The 7,944-nt window shown below is 40.4% G+C and overlaps 1 protein-coding gene across 1 annotated transcript in view; it reads left to right on the top strand.

Annotated features, from left to right (window-relative positions):
• Positions 1 to 7,944, top strand: part of adgrb1a (adhesion G protein-coupled receptor B1a) — a 143,948-nt gene that overhangs the window by 106,772 nt on the left and 29,232 nt on the right. The gene's annotated exons all lie outside the window — the stretch shown is intronic.

Raw genomic sequence — 7,944 nt, 5'->3', positions numbered from 1 at the left:
ATAGTAATCATTGTGTTTTTGTTATCATACAAGGAGCTTTCTATATTTACTGGTGCAGCTTTTGGGTGAATAGTCTCAAACTGTACTGCTAGATCCCACTAAATCTAAATGTGTACACAAACAAACATGTCAATTTGTGGTTTCAGATGGAATTGCATCCTATTTCTTGTGACCATTGATGCTGAGCATAAAGGTTTTGGTGTTTGTCTCAGTACATTGTACATATGTTTATACCACGCCTGGCAATTTCACTGTGCCCGGCGGTTGTTTGCCAAGAAATAGTTCCAACAGTGCAGCAAACACACATGCTTCTCAAACTGGTGGGCCATGGAGGCCGCTGCCAGGTGGGCGTACATGTTTTGGTTATCCCTAAATCAATTACTGATTTGTTGCTAAAAAAGTGAAGGGGTGTGAACCTTGAACCTGAACTTAACTTTCTGAGGGGGCAATGCCAGAAAAAGTTTGAGGTGGCAATTCTATCATTTTCAAAACTGCTGGTTAGAGTAAACAATACGTAATTTGCATTTTCTAAAAATTGTTTGAAGCGTTGTTCTTTCCTTTTTGAAATTCTAACAGTTGTAAACCAATCCAATTGTGTGTTTACTGCTGGGTCAGCCCCAAAAATTACAGTAGCCCACCGTTAAGATTAGTCCTATGTTTTCTGATGTAAATGTGCTTTTGAACATCATTTATGAAACATTTTGTAGCGCCAACGTTCAGTCAGCGTCCCTATTATCCAGATCACATACCACCCACACCACTCTCTCCCACGCGCCCTCGCAAGTGAACTGTTCATCCCCAGCAGCTAATGTTCAGACCATTCTGCGCGCGCACGCACACGCACACAACACCCACGCGGAGTTGGGGGAGAGCCAGGGGGTCACAACCTTGACAAAGCTGCAAGTACACACTGAGCCAGCTTCCCTCAGCATCCACTGACAAACAGCAAGGAGCAAATCAAAAAAACGCTGCTAGCATGGAAGCAAGCACGATGTGGTGCCTAAATGCCAAAGAACCAACAGGACACAAACAGCTCTCCGCAAAAGTCCAGTAGTCCAATAATTGGTGTATTCAAATTCGGTATGTTTAATTTGCGGGTGTTTTATTGATTTCGGAACATTTATTTAGACCAAATCATGAAAAATTAATTAATCAGAGAAGTAGATCAATGAAAAATCATGGAAAAATAAATCGCTAAGCAATTTAATCACCAAATTCTACTCCCTATTGTATACATTTACATAGAAGAGGATAATGCAGGACCGAGCCTTAAGACCCTGATCCATTCATTTGATGTTTGCGCTTCGAGTAATGCTTATTTTCCCTAATTTTCTTCTGTCTGTGACTTGTCCCGATTAATCTGCAGGATTATCCTCAACCATTTAATTTTTGTTGATTGATATTAAATATTAATTATTCATCTACTTCCCAGTTATTTTTCTCAAGTTTATTGTTTGATCGTAATAAAATGTCAGAATGTACGTTTCCTAAATGTCCAGGGCGAACGGCAAAAACCCTCCCTCAAATTTGTCCCAACCAACAATTCAAACCCTAAATATATTTTATTTTTGGATTTGGAAATCAAAAAAAGAGGTTTCGCCCATTGTTTTTAAATTTTTCTTCTTTCCTAGATGCGTAGAATATATGCAAGTCCGCTAGCCTTGCTTATAATTCAGTTGCGAACACCTCTGTTCAGGAGAAGACTGCAACTAGTGTCGCGACCTGTTTGACCTCATTTTGCCGCCAGTTCAAATATACGCGCTCCGTGCGGTTCACATTGTCTGCTTCGAGTCAATCGTCGGATATTTTGGCGGTCTTACAAGACGCTTTAGACTGTTGGTCTGGTCAGTGTACCACTTTGACTTTGTACATTTGTGATCCCCAGAGGAGGAATCCCACTGATTTTGATCCCCTGTATCCCCTGAAGCCTACTGACATTGATGATGTTGTGACATTCCTTTTTGGTGACATTTATGGGTTTTTATGAAATGTCTTGATAACTATGGAATGGATTGGTACAGATATTTGTGATAGACTACCCTGTGGATGAATAGACCTTTTTCACAGCAGCCATTTTGACATGAAATAGCAGGGTAATCACAGGTGTTAGCAATGATACTAATTAGGCTTTTGTTCAATTTAGTGGAGCAGAGCCTTTTTGTAGTGAGCCAACATGCACAATAGCAGTACCCTGACTCTGTTTGATCTGAATGCAACAGAACCTTAATTAGTATCATTAGTCACACCTGTTTTTCCTACTATATAATATCTGCTGTGAAAAAGGTATGCTAACATGCTAAAACTAAGATGGTGGACATGATAAAAATTATACTGGCTTGTTACTGTGAGAATATTGCTAACCTTTTCTAAATATTACACACTGGACCTTTAATTGGTGTCATTTGTAACACCTACACCTATTTACCCCTCTATTTCAGAACAGCTGCTGTGAAAAATGTCTATTGTAATAATTGTGATGGTCCCTTAACTTATTCTCTAGTACTAATCAGGACAAAATTTCAACTTGCCTAATTGTTTAGTGGTAGTTGTTAGCAAATGTTAGCATGCTAATACGCTTAACTAAGATGATGAACATGTTAGAGATTATACTGGCTAAAAATGAGCTTGTTAACATTGTTATTGTAATCATGTTGCCATACTAGCATTATCAATTAGCTTAAAGCACTGCTGTGTGCACTGGAAATACAGCCTCACAGAGCTGCTAGCATGGCTGTAGACTCTTCAGATACAGGTAAATCTGTGATGCTAATAATGATCACTGAGCTAATAATGGGGAGTCCTCAGCTTGCGGCCTGCATGCCTCCACCTGTGCAGCCTGTTCAGGGCTCTGTTGCAGCCTGGAGGCTTTCATGTTCCACAAGGGAAGCTACACCTTTACCAGAAATGGAGGAAAGGCGACTCCTCTCCTTCACTCTGCTGTCCCTTTTCCCCACATTCTATTATTTTGCAAGACAGCTACGGCTACCATGCTAATTATCCCTACTGCAACACATAGCAGCTTGTAAATGGCCCAGCCGCTCTGTCTGCAGCTAGCCTCCTACAGCCCCAGCATGATAAACACCCCAACCTCCTTTTTCCTCTGTCTTCCCCCTCGCTCCTCTCATCCTCCCATCCCTCTCTTCTCCACCCCTTAGTCATTTTATCACACCATTTCTCGTGCTCTGATGCTGCATTATACTTCTCTCTCCCCCGGTTTACTCCATCATTTACTCTCTTGCTGACATCTCTTGTGTCCATTTTGCTCAGACCAACTTCGCTGCAGGCTTTTAGAGGGAAAAACAGAGAAGAAAATGCACTGCAGTCAAAGGCAAAAGCCCCAAAACCTGAACCCAGTTTACTGCCACAACCAGACCTGTGTGTGTTGAGGGGGAGGTGCATGAATGAACGTGCTTGTGCTTGTATCATTTCGGATGTTGTAAGCCTGCGTAAGCCTTTTCTTTAGTTTGAATGTGCCGTCAGGAGCCTGTAGATGCAGTGGCAAGCCTAATTAGCCCACAATCTAGGAGTGACAAATAAGAACAGGGCTGACTGAGGTCTGCAGGGCTTCAGGCCACTGGAGTGTCAGCATACTCACATTTCAGGAGGTTTACATTTGTGTTTCATGATGCTGTTCTATGTGGCTCTGCTGAAATGTAAATAAATATGAGATGTATGTGTTTTTTACAGGAAATACATGAAAACATACAATATTGCTTAATTTCAAAGGCAAAACAGATGTTTTAGTCTCGGTTAGGTTGCCAGAATGCTGAGAAAACAGTAGTTTAACATAATGTGCTTATTAGTAGCTGAGAGTTAGATAAGAAGCTTGATAGCACTGTATGTATGTCTGTATGGTAAATAGGTAGCTTAGCACAAAGACTGGAAATGGGGAAACAGCTAGACTGGAGTCCTTGGAGTCCTTGGAGTTCTCAAGATGTAAACATGATCCCTGGATGCTGCACACTATCCCACTCTACTCTCGCAGAAAGTAAAATTTTCCCTTTAGTCCTCAGATAAGTTCACTATGAATACCAATATGTGATTTTTTTTTTTTTAAGAGTTTTTTTTTTATTTACTCGTAAACATGAATAAACAAATGAACGTGGTTGCTTTTTACTGTTACAGTAATGCAAACTGAATATCTTTCGGAGAGAACCAGACAAGCAAGTTGCATCATCTTGGGCTCTGAAGAATGGTGATGGGTGTTGTTTCACTAGCTTTTTTTCTGTACTAAACAATTATTCAGTGAAAATAACCATATCAAGCAAATCACAAGATAAAAAAAAAATCATTTGTTGCAAATACAATTATTTACTCAGCAGGCTAACTAATTGAACTGGCTATTCAGAATGAATCAACCCAGTCTCGCTTCCAAGATGTCAAATACTGGCCCTTGGTCAGTGACCCTCTGCAACATATGACACTGTAGGTATCCCTCTGGTGTAATTTCTGGATGTGCCCGCTGTTGGAGCGGTAGTTAACTCTGACTTCTGAAAAGCCTTGCTTAACTAGTTAACTTGTTGAGTAAGTTAAAGTATTTGCAACAAATGATTATTTTCATTATTTTATGTTTTGCTAGTTATTTTCACAGATTAATTGTTTAGACTGCATAAAAAAAACAAAGGCAGTGAAAAAACACCCAGCACAATTCCAAGGTGATGCTTGGTGGTGTTCAGCGTCAGCGGATCATTAAGCAGATAACAAGCGAGATTTGTGTATTTTCTGTAGCATTTATCATTCTTACTTTATTTTTTTACAAACCTCACTTAATAGAAATAATGACTTCTCTTTGATTAGTGATTGGATCAGTAGCTTTACCACCCAGTCTATCCATTTTAATATCCATTGTGTAATTGATACCAGCGCAACTTGTTAAAGCAGTCATATTTGTTTGCTGTTAATATTGGCAGCAGCCTCGTGATAGATTTCTGGAGGAATTGACTTCCCGTGGATCTCGTCAGCGGTGGTAGCGGGAGACTCTCTGTCTCCGCTCATGTGTAATAATGCAGTCTGGACGCTTTTATTTTGGATGGTAGCGCTCCCGTTTGGACGCCGTGTGAGACATCCAGCCGAGCTCTGTCATTGGCTGAGGGGGAAGTAAAAGTTTGTCCATCTCAGCAGACGCCTTTTCATTCCACTGCACTTGTAATCTCTTTTTCCCCCACCTCCCCCCTTTTGCTTTTAGAGAAGGAACTCACTGCAGTGCAGATTAATCAGAGGGATTTAATTAACTTGGCCCCGGCACACACATCAAACCTGGAGACAAGACAGGCTATAAACTGAGCCAATTATCTCCTGCAAAAAGGGGTGTGTGCAGTGGGGGGGTGAAACTCCCTCATGTCCTGGTCCCCTCATGTCCACCCCCCACCAAAGCTTATTTCATTAAACTGTCCCCTTACTTTGTCAGTGTCAGCTCTCTTCACCTGGTCATAACACCACACACCAGCGTTAGGCATGGACTGTTGACCTTTGCATTTTGTCCAATACTTGACCAAATACCTGTACACTTAATATCTTAAAGCTATTTAGCAAATAGTAGCATGCTAATGTGTTGGCAAACATGGTAAACATGATGCATCAAACATCAACATAACTGCATTTAAAGCCTATTTTCATTATCAGTTAATGTGTTGATCATTTTCTTGCTGAATCATTTAGTTGTTTGGTCCATGAAATGTCAGAAACATAATGGAAAAATGTCGATCAGTGTCTCAAGGTGATGTCCTCAAATGTCTTGTTTTGTTTTACAGCTAGGGATGCACAATATGGATTTGTTTCAGCTGTATTTTATGTATTGCATGTATTTTAAAGAGAAGTTCATAACGTAATCATAATGTAGTTATTATAATTGGTGGTAATAAAAGCTGAGATGGAGTGAGCAAAGATGGATGATTTAATATTTAATAGTTCTGTTGACCAAAACAAATATATTTCTACTATCAAAACAGTTGGCAATTAATTTAACAGCTAATCAATTCATCAATTAATGGTTGCAGCTCCAGATAGTCTTGGCTAGATTAGGTATGTGGTTTCATTTGTGATTCATTTTCATGCTCTGTGTGTTACTTGGTTTGCTTCTCTGTGCTTTATATTTTTGCATACATTACATTACATTAATTGTCTGTGATTTATTGTGTATTAGTTCTGGGGAAGTTTTGTTGTCTGTGAAGCTCTCATCGTCTTTATTAGGATAAAGGGCTGTATGTGTAAATTAACTGGAACTTTTAAATCTGTGTCTTTCAAAGAAGAAAATTGGTTGAAAAGTAGAGAAAATAATCACTTCTTAATTGTTGTGCCTATATTTAGAGATACATATTAGCATACTGAAATATCATAGGCATAAACACAGCCTTACACAACACCCGTGCACCCTGCTGCAGCTGCTGCTGCTGCTGCCATGTTACAGTGTAGCCATGGCAACCAAGACAGTGTCTGCTGTAGCATGGGGATGCTGTTTAGCTTTCAGTTTTCAGACAGGAAAGACGTCAGGCCTATAACATACATGTTTGTTATGTGAATACATGCATCATCAGTAGAGGTGTGTGTGTGTGTGTGTGTGTGTGTGTGAGTGTAGGTGTTTCTGCTGCTTTGCGTTATTGTGGTTTATTCATGAATCACCTTGAAGTCACCTTGTCCTGCAACCGAGACCCACTTCTGTCCAGCTGTAGATACCAGATACCTGCATGTACATTGTGTGTGTGTGTGTGTGCACTCGATATAATTTTATTCTTGCTAGGGTAAAAAAGCCTCTCACTGAAAGCTATACCAGTAAAATTCTTTAAGTAGAGTTCACAGCTCCCTAAGGCAGCGCTGGTCTCTCTCTTCCTCTGGTGTGTGTCAGGTGAAGTCATAGTGCTAACCCTTACAGCTCCACTTACTGTACCACCACACACACTCCTCTGTAATTCAGTCAACTGGGCCTACCCACTTAAACCCACAGACTCCAGTCCTATAGCTGTGAGTCAGAAGTCTCTCAAAATGAGTTGTCAAATGGCCATTTCCTCTACTGTTCACAGAATTACACGATAAAAGCCTGCTGAAAGCACATAATAAGCAACAAGTCTGCAGTATGCAAGCTGAGTGGCCTGTATTTCTACAGAGAAAGCACTCCTCACACTATTTATCATGTGTTGTTGCCATTTTTAAGCCCTGCACCCATCAGTGATGCTGGCTGTGAGTCGAGATGGATATGTGATAATGATGTGATCATTGGGCCTGTGTGTTTGCACCTGCAATTAATAGGCATGGTTGTTTCCTGCATTCTGATTGGACCTCATTATACAAAAAAGGATGCTGTTGTAGTGGTTCTACTATAATTTCATTCTATTGTTAAAATATCATTAAAAATATTATAGTATTACTGTATACTAATCACAGCCTCCACCCAGTAGCCGCCCCTCTTGCATGTCAACTTTCATACTTAAGTTAATTTACTGTCATCTAACGTCATCATTGTAAACACTTTAGATTTCCACACAGTCCAATAAATAAAAAGGTGTGCATCTTTATCTTAGTAATAAAATCACACACTAGCATCAGAGCTGAGGGAACTGGAAAAAAAAAAGGGTTGACAGCGGCAGCCCATGGAGGTGTTTGGGCCAATGCTAGAAGCTAGTAGCTTTAGCAAAACTGAGATAAGAGGTAAAGAGGTGTCTTTCCGATCACAGTGCGAACCAGACCACCTCCAGTTATGGTCTGGCTGATCTGATTGTGTGGTCATTACCTCTTCCACCCCTCACTGTCTTCCAGAGGCTAGAGTGATGAGATACTGGTGTCATATGGAACTAGATGAACTTCTAACACATCCATTACTACCAACCATGCCATGGTAGCATGTCGGTAAGGAGGTTAAGTAACGCTCGAAAGTTAGGCAGAATTTTCAAAGGGATCCCTTGACTTCTGACCTGAATGAAAATGAGTTATGGGTAACCACGAGTCTCCCCT

Source organism: Morone saxatilis, unplaced genomic scaffold (assembly GCF_004916995.1).
Source record: "Morone saxatilis isolate NCDOM2014 unplaced genomic scaffold, NCSU_SB_2.0 Contig24, whole genome shotgun sequence".
Lineage (NCBI taxonomy): Eukaryota > Metazoa > Chordata > Actinopteri > Moronidae > Morone > Morone saxatilis.
Note: the sequence above shows the minus strand (reverse complement) of the source record. Positions and strands in the feature narration are given on the sequence as shown.